General features: G+C 43.7%; 1 protein-coding gene across 1 annotated transcript in view; it reads right to left on the reverse strand.

Annotated features, from left to right (window-relative positions):
* Positions 1–13,994, reverse strand: part of Mylk4 (myosin light chain kinase family member 4) — a 71,025-nt gene that overhangs the window by 54,032 nt on the left and 2,999 nt on the right. The gene's annotated exons all lie outside the window — the stretch shown is intronic.

Here is a 13,994-nt window from a genome sequence, read left to right on the forward strand (position 1 = left end):
CCGGGTGCTTCAGAAACATGGAAACTCCCACCCACGGAAAACAAAGAATGTGAAAGGAGAAATGTCTCCCAGGAAAGTAAATGGGGCTCTGAGCAGGAGAAAGAGAAGGTGCACACAGCTGGGGAACAGCTAAGTGGCTCCTGGTAGTGAAAGCTGGGCTGAGGGCAGAGCCGAGAGGTAGAGAGGGCTTGTGTGAGCTCCTTCGAACAAGCTACACACAAATGAAGGGTATTGTCTTCTTTACGGACCTTAGTGTCTTCTCTGTGCCAAGCGCTGTGCAAAATACAGTAGGCAACACCTCAGTGAGGTCAACAGTACTAACCTCTCACGATGGAGCACACCGAAAGGGTCTACAGAACATGCTCAGTATCACAGAGGTAGCAAGAGGCCAGATGAAATGCAAATACGTGGTCATACATGTCAATCTGTATCGCAAGTGAAAATGTCTCATCCCGCAACCACAATGAAGTGAAATACAAATAGGCAAGCCTGCAAGGAAAAAAATACCAAGCCATGCTACAAAAAGAGAAACAGTGTCTTTTGAGACTGTCTACCTTCCCAATGCTAGTTTTGGTGAAATGTCAGTTGCACCTGATAGTCAAGACAAAGTTCTGAGCTCATAGGAGCTCAGAACAGTGGAGTATGTAATCTTCTGTCATTGCCCAGTCATTGCTATCATTGGTTTGAACAATCACAAAGAGTACGGTGAGCTGGTGCGGCACCGAGGTAGAGCCCTTGTCAAGTATACGAAAGGCCTAGGTTCCATGCTCAACACCAGCGGGGTAAAAAAGCCTGGAAGGTCACCACTCACACTAGCTCTTCCAGCTTCTGCCCACTGGAGGGCGCTGTTACCTTGCATTTGCTGACAAGAGCCTTGGCTTGCGGGTTGGCAATGTAGAGCTTTAAAACCTACCCAGTCCCTCTGTTTGTATTCGAAAAGCAAACAATGAGAGCGGTCGTTAAATCGGAAAAAAACGCTGCAGATCATGTAAGGATAAAACAAATTGCCCTTGGAAAATTTGGCTTTTCTACAAATATTTAATTTTTTTTTAATTTAAATTACTATAATGGTATATACATGAAATTTTATATTTGTTCAAACCCACAGACTATAGAAGATCAGTGTAGGCTTGTTGGTTAGATCAAAGGCACATTCTGCTAGGAGGTCTGTGCTGTGGGAAATGGGAATGTAGGCATAGCTCTCTTAAGTTTCTCTTGGTTTTGCTATGAACCCGAAACTTCTCCACGAAAAAAAAAAATGCTTTGTTTTTTTAAAAAAAGAAACTCTAGTTAAAATTTCTGCAGTTAAGCCTATGTATCAGGTTTTTTAAATTTTATTTTTCTTATTAGTTACATTTTGTTAATTCTGTATCCCAGCTGTATCCCGCTCCCTCATTTCCTCCCTAGTCCCACCCTCCCTCCCTCATTTCCGCCCTGCCCCTTTCCAAGTCCACTGATTGGGGAGGACCTCCTCCCCTTTCATCTGACCCTGTTTTATCAGGTATCTTCAGAACTGGCTGCAAAGTCCTCCTCTGTGGCCTAGCAGGACTGCTCTTCCCTTGGGGGATGGGGAGGTCAAAGAGCCTGCCATTGAGTTCCTGTCAGAAATAGTTCTTGTTCTCCTTACTATGGGAAACCAATTGGTTACTGAACTACCACAGGCCACATCCGAGCAGGGGTTCTAGGTTATATCCATACATGGTCCTTTGTGGAGCGTCAGTCTCAGAAAAGACCCTGTGCCCAGATATATTTGGTCCTTGTGGAGCTCCTATCCTTTCCAAGTCTTACTAACTCCCCCTTCTTTCATATGATAACCTGCACTCTGCCAAAGGTTTGGTTATGAGTCTTAGTATCTGATTTGATACACTGCTAGGTAGAGTCTTTCAGAGGCCCTCTGCGGTATCAGTTTTAAATGTTGAGCAAATGAATCAATTCAGAGAGAAATACCATTGTTTGTATGCCGCTGTATCGCTTTGGTCAAGTTCCTAGTCTCAGTAAACCTTCGCTTACTTATCTGTAGACAGAGAACTTCGCGGGGCCACTGTGAAAATCAACACACAGTGTGCGAGGTGCCTAACTCAGTGCCTGGACCACGGCAACATAAACACTGGTGATCAGTCAGGGATGGATCTGTCTCCTAAGGTTATCGCCGAGTTTTTGCCGCCGCATTGCTGGGGTCTGAGCCCAAGGCTTTGCAGTGCTCGGCCTGGGCCTGAGCTCCATCCTCGTTCATAAAGTATTTATTACAAGTTCTCACAGGCCGTGAGGACTACTTACACATCGGTCAATATCTGGGTAAATAAAGAAATACAACCAGGTTAGAGGCAGAGACCCTAAATAGGTAATCAACATACACAGCCCCAAGAACAGAACTGAAATGGCTGCAGCACGCGTGTGCAAAATGCAAGATGCTATGGGCTGTGCCCCCAGCCCTAGGGAGGGATAATACATTGGTGCAAGGTGCTCATTCTAGAAGGTTCAGAACGCAATGAGACCCAACGCCATCAGTTCTTACGCTTCTAAATAACTAATGCTTGCCAAGTCATCCGAACAGGTCCCTGAACCAAACATCTCTACTGAAGGGAAAAGAGAACTCACGAACAGAATCTAATCCTGTTTAACACCTAGAGGAATAGTCTTGTTTTGACAGGTTCTGCCTCTTTTTGAGACTGCCAGGGACCAGGAGCAAATGAAATTGCTTTGTCAGTGGGTTTCATGTATTTTCACTTCAAGTTCGAGTTGTCGTTTGATGTTTATCAGCATCTAAGCATAGCCAACACAGAACATTTCCAGCTTAAAAAAAAAAAAAAACTGAAAAACAACTTGTTTTTCAATTAAGTTAATATAAAACCTATATGTAATGATTCAAATGGATGCTTAGACTCTGGTATGGGTAGTTTAGATACATTTGTGAATTAAAATTTTGCATGATTATTTCATTTTTATGCCTAATCCTTATCCTAAGTTCATTATAATAATGTGCATTAAACTCCATAGGAAAGGTAGGAATAGGCCTAGCTTGCTCATGTGCGGAACACAAATACTGGAATGTAAGGGTTAGTTAGACAAGTCGGAATGTGAACTCACACCCCACTGGCCCCTGGCCTAGTTATTTCTTTTTTATTAGAATTTCCTGATGCCCGGTCCACTGACAAGATCATTAAACCCGCACCTGTTACAGCTGACTTTCTGGACTCGCCCCCAGCTGTGCAAGCTCCCAGCTTAGATGCTGAGGTACTCAGAGAACTTCTGGGTGTGCTCCTGGAAATTAAGCACCGGTGACAGTGCACAGCTAAAACCCACGGGCCAAGGTGTAAACCTCGGGGCCTGGCTGGTGCCAGTCAAGGAACTGAGCCAGATCTTGCTCTATAGATCCAATGTGGCAAGAAGCCAGGGGGAAACCCCTAGGAGAGACAAGAGCTCTGAATAAAAGAGCTGGCTCTGGCAGCACAGAAGATGAGTTGGAAGAAAAGTTCAGAAAAGATAGTGCCCCCCTGTTGTCAGGAATCTCAGGAGCAGTCCAATTCACTACCCTTGGGTTTTGAGTCCTCCTTTCAAAGCTGGCCTCCAAGGTCAGGTACCTCAGGATCTGTGCTTTAAGGCCATGTGTGTGTGTGTGTGTGTGTGTGTGTGTGTGTGCCCCAAGTTCCAGTCACTGAGTCACAATCAGCATGTCACAGCGCAGCACTTTAGAGTGTCTGCAACCACACCAAAGTCATTAACACAAAGCACCACCATGACCTGCAAGCAGCAGAACATCCAACTGGGTGAGGCCATGAGCCAGGGAGCAACAGTGAAGATTTATGAAGGTCTTTTTAAAAAGCATACATCATCTTAATTCTAGAAAACGAACTCATAAATCAAGTAATTTTCCCTCTGAAAACAATAGGTGAGATATTAAAATATGCGGTACATATACAGAGACTGTCTCCACGCTCAAGGCCATCTCTGTGTGTAAGAAGACCTAAGGGCCGGAGGCTCACGTGTGTAAGAAAGCAATGCATGTAACAGTTACAGCCTTTCCCATTTGTCGAAGCATTTTTACATATACACGCTACGTTATTTTATCCAAAGACTATGTCAGTGTGACCAAAAGGGACAAGGGCACACTGCTATTCAAAGAACAGTCGGTAAACTCAGGGCAACCCCCTGCGCTGGTTTTGAGAACAAGCATGGTCGCCACCTTTAGTTTACCTTTCACCACATGTGGACAGCAGTCAGGCGTCCTTCACTTCTGTTGTGGCAAGCACGCTGACACAGAGCAACGCGGGAGTCAAGAGTGCCAGCTGAGGATCAGCAGCATCCAAGCATGCACTTGTTTTCTTGTTTGTTCATGCTTGCTCTTTTCTTGTTTGTTAACTGCTGGTGTGATGCGGCCAGCTTCATTCTCACACAATCCAGGGTCCAGCCCGTAAAAACGGCCCCTCCCATATGCAATTAACAGTCAAATAACCACCCCTCCCAAAGACGTGCGCACAGGCCAACCTGATAATCCCAGCTCCCTGCAGAAACACTAGTGTAATCCTCTGAGATGGGACGGGGAAGGCCCTGGTGCCCACCGGAGATGCCTGCTGAAAACTGGCTGCTTTCAGAAAGGGGTTTCCACCAACGGCCAGGTTCAGAGAGCTGATGCTCCCCAAATAACAGGCACCCCACACATGGATAGGGAATGATTGTATGTGCCGCCGACATTTTTTATGAGCCTGGTGCAGAAGGACACAGTGTCCATGAGCGTCACGTCTGTGTCGAGTGCAAAATCATGGGTAGGCAGAGAGACCTGACAAGGTGGGCAGGCATCCTGGACCCTGTGCAACAATGAGCACTATGTCTACATCTTTTCTGTATAAATTTATTTTGAGGCAGAGTCTAACCCTGTATCTCCGGCTGTCCTCCAACACACAGAGCTGCCTGCCCCTGCCTCCTGCGTGATGGAATTAAAGGTGTGCACCACTTGGATGCATTCATATACAAGCTTTGTTCCTAAAGCCTCAAGAAGCAGTCCTGAGACCCGAGGCCACACACTGTCTCAGTGAACCCTTATTTTTGATGTTAGTGCTTGCCTCCTCTTAAATTCATTTTAATTTGAGCAAAAGTTCCCTCGGATAAGCCAATGATACCAAAAATGAGTTGGTAACACTACAAGCTGGCAACTGGTAGATGCTGGGAACAAGAACAAAAAAAAATCAGTTGCAAACTGAGCAAAAGAACACTATCTCGATTGGCAAGACCTCCAAGGCTGAACTCTGAAACGTCAGTGTATTCGAGTATGTGTTCCCCTCTGTGTTCTTTACACAGTCTGGTCTTTGCTGCAGCTGTTGCTGAAGCCACTAAGTGGGGACCCTTCCTGTCACCCTCTTCCTGTCACTACTGCATCTTGCCTCCTCCCTAGAGTTCTCTGGCATTTCTGAGAGAACACCAGGTAAACCCATGTTTACACAGATGCCACTTGACACGCCATAGGGCCTGCTAAACTTAGCAGGAGAGAGAGAGCATGGTGGACTTCAGTCCTACAACAGGGGTGCAGCTATGAGTCCTCCTGTCCACAATGATCAACTCAGCTAGCATCAAGTCGGGGCCTCCTTCATTCAATGTCTCACACTCCAGGGTCCCACGCCGGTTCCTAGGAGCCAGTTCTCAAATTAAGCATCCAAACACAAGCCTTGGTTTCAGGATCTGCTTTCTGGTGAGAATTCAGAAATGGCAATTTGGAGACACTAGACATACAACGTTGGCCACATAAAAACCCTAAGCAAACTTCGCCAATATCAACATTCGTAAATGCCTCATCTTAGTTTCTCTTTTCTCTAGAAAACTTGTTTTAACTTCATTTCCTTGGGCTTTGTTATTGCTATCCCCCTGATAGACCCAACAAAGGGAAAAGGACCAAGTGCCACTGGGCAAAGACCTGGAAACAGTTCCTGTTGCAGGTGCCTGAGGCTGATCAGGGACTACCTAGCTGTGAAGGGTTTCAGGTTCTCTGAGGTCACGTACTAACAAATCGTTTGAAAATCTGTGTTGTGCATACTTTGCTGTACATTTGGAAAATCTGTACTTAGCATATCAAAGTTTGTTCTGTTTTTTTGTTTGTTTGTTTTGCTTAGCTAAAATTGCTTTAAATAGGTTGGCGTATTGGAGTATTAGCAAAAAAATAAAAGTCACATGAAAGGACATCTTTTGCATGTATGCTTGGGAGATCTATTTCCGGAATTTCTCCCAAGTCTTCTGAAGTCTTTTGTATAAAATGGCACGGGGTTCACATGTGATGGGATACCTCCTCTCCCGTGCTTTAAGTCATCATCTCTGGCTTACTTATAGTGCCTAAGAGTGTGAATGCTGATAGCTGATATCCTCTATTACTTAGGGAATAATTACAAGGAAAAAATTTCTGCAGATGTTGTACAGACAGAATGTTTTCTCCGTGGCTGACTGAATCCACAGATGTGCAGTTCAGGGATATAGAGGGCCAATTGTGTAGCAAAGGTCACGAAGATAGCCTGTGAAAAATGGAAGTCCATGTAATGCTAAAAGATAAATGTACATTTTTATGACAATAATGGTTTGGGGAAATGATAAGAACACAGTTTGATAAATCATATTTAGAATTTCATTAACATGTGGTAAGCATTCTTTTTTCCTAGAAACATAAACATAACTAGCAAAGATTATATACATATGTTCTTTTAACTTTGATAGAGATAGGTAAAATAGAGATATTTCTTTATATTATAACAGAAATTATACAGAAAGTAATCATGATTTTGATTATTTGGAGACACTAGAACAGCACACACGTTGTGTGCTTATCTGTACACATTTTCAAGAGCATTAGAACCGTATGTAAGATGGAATCTATACGTAACACATTGCAAAGCCTTTACCCCTTGACTGGAGGGAGGCAGCATGTTAACATTACAAATGGGCTCTCTGGCACCTCCATGATAGATAATGGACAAGCCGTTGTGCTTCGGCAAATTTTTAAGATAATGCATTGCCAACATTATAAATAATCATTGGTGATGAAAAAAAAAAAAAAAAAAAAAAGCTAAGAGCTATTTTGTAAACCTAACAAAATGAGCTCTTCTTTACAGTTAAAAAGCTACAAAAGACCTTTACAAAAATATGAGCAGTACTTCTAAATGCTTGTTAAACTTTTCACTGGAAGCTGCCAGAGGTAGAAATACCAGTGGTCCAGAGCTTAAGCGGATGCCATTCTTTTCCACACAGAAGCTGAACGCCCTCACAGTGTTTCTCACGGAAGAAATGTAGCCCTCCTGATAATTCCCATAAAGGAAATATTAAACATCCAGACATGATGAATGTTTAGACACCAGTGACTGGGTGTGATAGACAACCATGAAGTCGGGTCTGGACTAAAGATAAGTTTGTATATACTTCTGGACCTTTCTTTTCTTTTCTTTCTTTCTTTCTTTCTTTCTTTCTTTCTTTCTTTCTTTCTTTCTTTCTTTCTTTCTTTCTTTCTTTGTTTCTACTGTTGCTGTTTTTCTGCCACTGATTTTACCTTGTCTTCATCTGTTATCTCAGGACTTGTCTGTTCTTTTGAACACAAACCTGATAATCACAGAAGTGTCCATGTGGCAGGGACCTCAGGAAACACTCAATCAAGCTTTGGGGGAGCCTAGAGCTGTGTCATCTGAACACCATCAAGAAGCAGAACCTGTGGCTTCTCATAGGATAAGATGTAAATAACACAAGTATGCAGAACACCAGAGTACGCTCTCAAACCACCCCTTCAGGAAATCTTTTAAGCTATAAGTAATGTATTGACAGTGGAGCAATAGCACCATAGTTCTTAGTGGAGAAGGATGTAGAAAAATCTTACTTTTTGTATGTGTAAAGGATGTGAGAGAGAGACAGAGACAGAGACAGAGAGACAGAGACAGAGAGACAGAGAGAGAGAATGCATCCAGGTAACCAACAGTATATACTGCAACCAGGGTCTCTGTAGAAATAAAGTTCATGAAAAAGGCTGTGATGTGGCTCACAGCACTCAACTAGAAACCTCAAGGCCCTAAGTTTGATGCCTAGCACTGTGTAAGGTCGGGGGTGGGGGGAGGGCACATGTCCTCAGGAACACCACCGACTGCCTTTTGAAACAAGGTCTCACTGGAGTTCACTAATTAGACTAGACTGGCTGGCCAGGAAGCACCGAGGTTACAAGATAGGTCGCCATCCCCAACATTTTTACATGGGTTCTGGGGTCAAACTCATGCCCTCATGCAAGCAAATACTTCACCAACTGAGCTGTCTCTCTAGACCTTCAGGAAAAAATAAATAAGAAAAGGAAATAAAATTTCACCGACCAGGTCACTGGGGGAGGGATAGCTGAAAGAGGATAAAGAAAAAGGTGTTAAGAAACACTGCTGCAAGCCCCACCTTCATGGTGGAGCCCCACCCTCCACCATGTGGAGGGCTCGTCCACATGGTTGTCTGTAGTGTTTGCTAAACTGACTTAAGGTGTATAAAAATGATTTAGCAGATGATGATTAATAAAATAATGAAGGACTGTTTTCCCGGGAATGAACAACTTCTCCCAAAGTACTAAACTCGTTACACTGAGAACTATTTCTCTTCTGGATTTTTGCTGTTGTGGTGGTGGTTCACAAAACTCCATCCTAGGAATAGCTGATGGAAAGCCATATCAGCAGCAGCCCAAAGCATGAAGGGTGACATTCCCAGCACTCAGCACCCCTCAGTGCTGTGCCTGCAACAAATTTCCTATGAATAGGACAGACCTTACATCTTTTTTTTTTATAACAAGGACATATAAAAAGGACGAGAATGAAGTGATGCCAGCATTATTTTTAGCTCTCGTACCCCAAACAGACCACCGATTTAAATTAATTCCAGATACGGCTGCTTCAAGATTCCCCGAAAGTTGGTACAATTGCTAGAAATGATGAAAAGTGCCACGTGTCACTATTCTTATCCCAGCCTCTCCTAAGACAGTAAGGAGTCCCGGGCAAAGATCCAGCAAGGCATGGACCAACAGCCTTTGGCAAGCACTGCTCCTGGGCTGGAAATGTTCAAAGAGAATTGCAAAATGAATCCGCTCTAGTTCAAAAGGATTTCACTACCTGCACATCCTCAAGAGAAGATGCCTGCTTGGGGCCTCCCCACGTCGCCACTGACCGAAACAGGCGCCAGAAGACTGAGGACGACAGAAGGCACACACTACCTACAATCCAGACATCTTTTCTTCCAAATGTGGAGTTCATTCTCTGGCAGCAGCTGTGAAGTCCCTGGGCTGGTAGGCACCTTCCCTGCCCTGTTCTAGCACAACCACTTGCTAAGCTCCCCAGTGCTCCCTGTTCCGCTTTGAGGAGTGGGCAATTGAGAACCGCAATGGGATTCTTTGTGAAGTCCTGCACTGAGCGTCTCCGGTTACAGCATCAGCTAATACTCCGCTTCTTTAAAAGGAAACACATGCTGGCTTTTTGTGACAGATCGGCGACAGGTGCAGGGACTAGGGGAGATCACCGGTCATGATTTACACTGATACACACGTGCTTGTCCCCGGGGTCAAGGACTAGTAGCTGCATTGTCACCGGCATCCGCTGCCTAGCCTGGGCCAATGTCACCTAGGAAGCTTTCTCTTTACATTGCAGGGCAAGGGGCAAAAAGAGGGTGTGTGTGTGAAAGAATGTAACTTCAAAAATTAAAAACCTCCATCCTTAACTATGCAATTCTGAGGCCTAAGAATAGTCATCATGAACACAGCTGATGGCACAATTTCATAGCAGCTGTCAGGAAATGCCACCTGCCATTAAAACAGCCAACTCAATCAAAATAGGGACACCCATTCTTTACCCAAACCTCTCCGGTCTTTTTGCCCATCTGGCAAAGAAATAATTTTGTTTGGTTCAGTCTTTGAATATCTGTAAGAGGCATTTAAACATCCCAGAGATTATGAGAGCCTGTCTCTACTTGGACCATCTTAATCTTCTCCCCTGTAGATGGGACTTGGAAGAACTGCACTTGTCTTTGGTGGTGGTGGTGGTATTGTATATTGAGGTCTCCTCCTTCTCCATCTCCTTCTCCTCTCCTTCTCCTTTCTCCTTCTCCTTCTTTTTCTCCTCTTCCTTCTCCTCCTCCTCCTCCTCCTCCTCCTCCTTCTTCTCCTTCTCCTTCTTCTTCTTCTCCTTCTCCTCCTCCTCCTCCTCCTTCTTTTTCTTCTTCTTCTTCTTCTTCTTCTTCTTCTTCTTCTCCTTCTTCTCCTTCTTCTTCTTCTCCTTCTCCTCCTACTCCTCCTTCTCCTCCTCCTCCTCCTCCTCCTCCTCCTCCTCCTCCTCCTTCTCCTCCTCCTCCTTGTTCTTCTTTTGCTTTTGAATAAGGTCTCATGCACCTCAGGCTGGCCTCAAACTTTCTGTCTAGCTCAAAGTGATCTTCAGCTCTGATCCTCCTGCCTCTACCTCCTAAGCACTATGTTTACAAGCACAGAGTGGGTCATCATGCCCAGTTTATGTAGTGCTACCGCTCAAACTCAGGCTTCGTGCACGCCAAGCAAGCATTCCAACAGCCGCAGTACATTCCCAGCCCTGAAATGTGGAGCTTACTAAGGAGGACTTTTCTGTACAAATCATGATTAGCATAGATTCAGAAGTAATCCACCTTGAAAAAGCCCTCTAAGCTCAATTCTGGAGGAGTGGCCCACAAAGACACATTTTCGCAAATGGACCGTCTACATCTTAATGCTCCTTAGTTTTTGTACTTTGAGACCAAGCCTTCAAGGGTAAGTGACTGGGAAATTTACCCTCACAGGTAAAAACTAGGATCACACAGGAAGATGGGGAAAACCAAGAGAGGGGAGCATAAATCATCTTGAGTATAAAATGTAGAGCTATGGGTTGAGGGTACAGCATATTCTCGAGACCTGGAGTTGAGTCTCCAGCACCAAAAGTATGAATATAATTACTTCATTAAGTCTCTACAGTTGATTATATCAAAGTATTTGTAATTGCAGATGTGAAGATTATCATTGTTTACAGCTTCACTGTACGTATACGGTAGCTACTAAGATCAAGTGCTTGCTAAGCTCTACTTGATTTCAATATATGTTTTGAACAAGTCTGGAGCTGGTGTATCATGTTACGTGGTTCTCTTCTGCAAACTGTTTTATTCAACCATTTATTTAATTTCCATACGTGCATGTTCTTTTGAAGGAGTGTTTCAGGTGTCCTCGTGGGAGGGCTCGGGCAAGGGCTTGGCCTAGGCACAAAATGTAAAATCTGGCTTTGTACTGAGCATTTTCAGAGAGGATGAGAGAGTCCTTGACCTGTGCAAAATTCTTGCAGGTAAGATAATCATGCTGGTGGGGAGTCAGGTTGGAGAGGACCCAGAAGTGATGACTATAGGGTGCTGATGGTGGCACAGATTTAACGCCTAGTAGAGGTTGAGACTGGGCTCAAGAACTGGACTTACAGAGCTCATAAATGTGGTATAAAGGAAGAAGAGGAAACGTCTGGGGAAAGGGAAGTTGAGCTCTGGCCTTATTCTTACAGCAAGTGGCTATCACTTCCTTTCTATTGCCAGCTCCGTGATTAGGGAGATGCCTCCGCCACCCTTCAGTCTTTAGTTTTGAGATAAGGGATGTAAAGGAAGAAGAAAATGGAAGCAAGCCTGTGAATTCCCACTTTAAGTCTTGAACCTTCCTAAATTAAGCAGTATTGTAATAGAAAATGGCATTAGAAAAGAGAATCAAGTGGAAAAATGAAGAAAAATCAAAGAAAAAAGTTGAGATTATAGAATAAACTAAAATTTTTGAATACAAGAAAGTAGAGTATACAGTACTTAATAATTCGCCCAAAAACTAGAGGAAGAGAAAGGCAGTTTAAAATATACTCAGTGAAAGGAAAATAAATGAAATAGAAAATCCTGGTTAAGAGCAGAAGAAGAAAAAAGAATCCGGAGTTTCGTTGAGCTATTTTAACAAATGCAGGTTGTTAAATTTATATACAGTTTTTCTGCTCTTGGGACTGAGAGGAGATAAAGTTGCTTTTGGAAACTGTTCTCCAAGCTTCCAGAACAAAGCTGCGTCCCCAGAGTGCCTGAAATCCAGTGAAAATTGCCTTTCAGTGCAGCCAGCAAATGTTTCTGCCATTAGCAGCCCTAATCTTCTCAGAAGGAGGATGAGGGGGGGGCGGGGGGAGAAGAGAGTAAAGTGAGAAAGTCGACAGGCCTTTTTAATAGTCCCGGGAGAGAAAAAAGTGGTGCACTAAAGATCTACTGCGGTCTTGAAGAAGATAGAGACAGCCATGGCAGCACAGCTGTGTCTACACACCCGAGCCGATGAGGTGGTTTCTCTACCTGGCAGTGCTAGGCGTGCGGGCTGTGCTGCACTCGCAGGTTAGGCTTTGACCACCATAGGGAGAGCACCCAGCCTCTGACACCTGTACCTTCCATTCTGCACACAGCCAGAGAAGGACAGAGATACTGACTGCTGACATCTCTGGGCCCTTCTCCATTCACAAAACAAAACAAAACAAAACAAAACAACAACAACAACAAAAAAAAAAAAACAACTGCGCTGGACACATGGCACTTCCTGTCACTTGTTTCCACCTTTGATGGTGTCAGCTGTAGAAGGGAAGCCAGAAGGACCCTGCTACAAAATGTTTGCTCGCTTCTTTTAGGGTTTCTGCAGACTCTGCAGACTTTTCACCCAAAGCCCAAAACATATAGTTTCCAAATTAGGTTCCTAACGTTCTGCAACATTTGATAATCATAAAAGCAATTCTTCCCAAGAAAGCTTATAGTCCAACTCACCGTTACCTCATACTTTAAAGGCAGTTAATTTAAAACTTTTGTCACATAAGCTTGGCATGGTGGCACACACCTGTAATCTTAGTTCTTAGAAGGTAGAGGCAGGAGGATCAGAAATCCAAGGCCATACTAAGTGAGTTTATGGAGTTTAAGACCTGATGGGCTACACAAGTCCCTGTCTCAAAACAAAACAAATGAACAAATACAATAGCAACAAAATTATATCAGAATCAAACCCATATAAACCATTAGTTTATTTCTGTCATGCAATGTGATGAATGATGTGTGGTTTTCTGTTTCCTACAGAAATCGTGAGGAGAAAATAAATTCTGTTTATTTGTCTTATTAATGGTCCCTATGAGGGCGTCTTTCATATCTCACTTACATTTTGCCTATGGCAATTTGTTCTTCTGTATCTAATTAGCTGGATGTTTGCATGCACCTCACTAGCTCCAGCTATTTGTGGCAGGAAGATGGAGTTTAGGAGTTTCACCAAATTAGTACTCTTCTCATCCCAAATTTATACAATATGCATTGTGAAATAGCATTACAGATTCGTTTGCAAAAGGAAATTGTTTAAGATAAGAAAAATAAGAAAACCGTTTTATATTTATTATGTGTCTGAGTTAGAGTTATGTGCTCACTGCAGCGCTGTGCCCGTGAAGTCCAGAGGCATCTGGTCCCTGGAGCTGGAGTCCCAGGCTCTTGTGTCCTACCTTTCCTGGGGGCTGAGAATCAAACTTGGGTGCTTTCAAAGCCAGTATGTGCTCTTAGATATGCGGCCATTTCTCTAGCTCCTACAATTTTTAAATTTTGCTTCATCTTTAAACCTTTTTATAAATTCATCTTTTACATTTTTTTCTGCTTATTATGCTTATGCGTGTGAGAGAGATGGGAGATGGCAGATGTGCCGCCACAAGTCAGGAGAGGGGTTGAAGACAGTTCCGTGGAGTAAGATCTTCGTTTCCACCTTTATGTGGGTTCCTGGGTTCTAACTCAGGCTGACACGCTTGTGTGGTCGGCACCTGTATTCATTTAGCCGTCTCTCTGGCGCACATCTTTTGAACAGGGTTACTTAGAAATCCACAGAATCAGATAGGAGGACATTGTGGATACACCTAGATACCCATATCTTGAATATGTGCTGTTTTCCCTAGGTATCACATACACACACACACACACACACACACACACACACACACACACACACACAC

Source organism: Psammomys obesus, unplaced genomic scaffold, assembly GCF_907164565.1.
Source record: "Psammomys obesus unplaced genomic scaffold, mPsaObe1.curated_primary_1811, whole genome shotgun sequence".
NCBI lineage: Eukaryota > Metazoa > Chordata > Mammalia > Rodentia > Muridae > Psammomys > Psammomys obesus.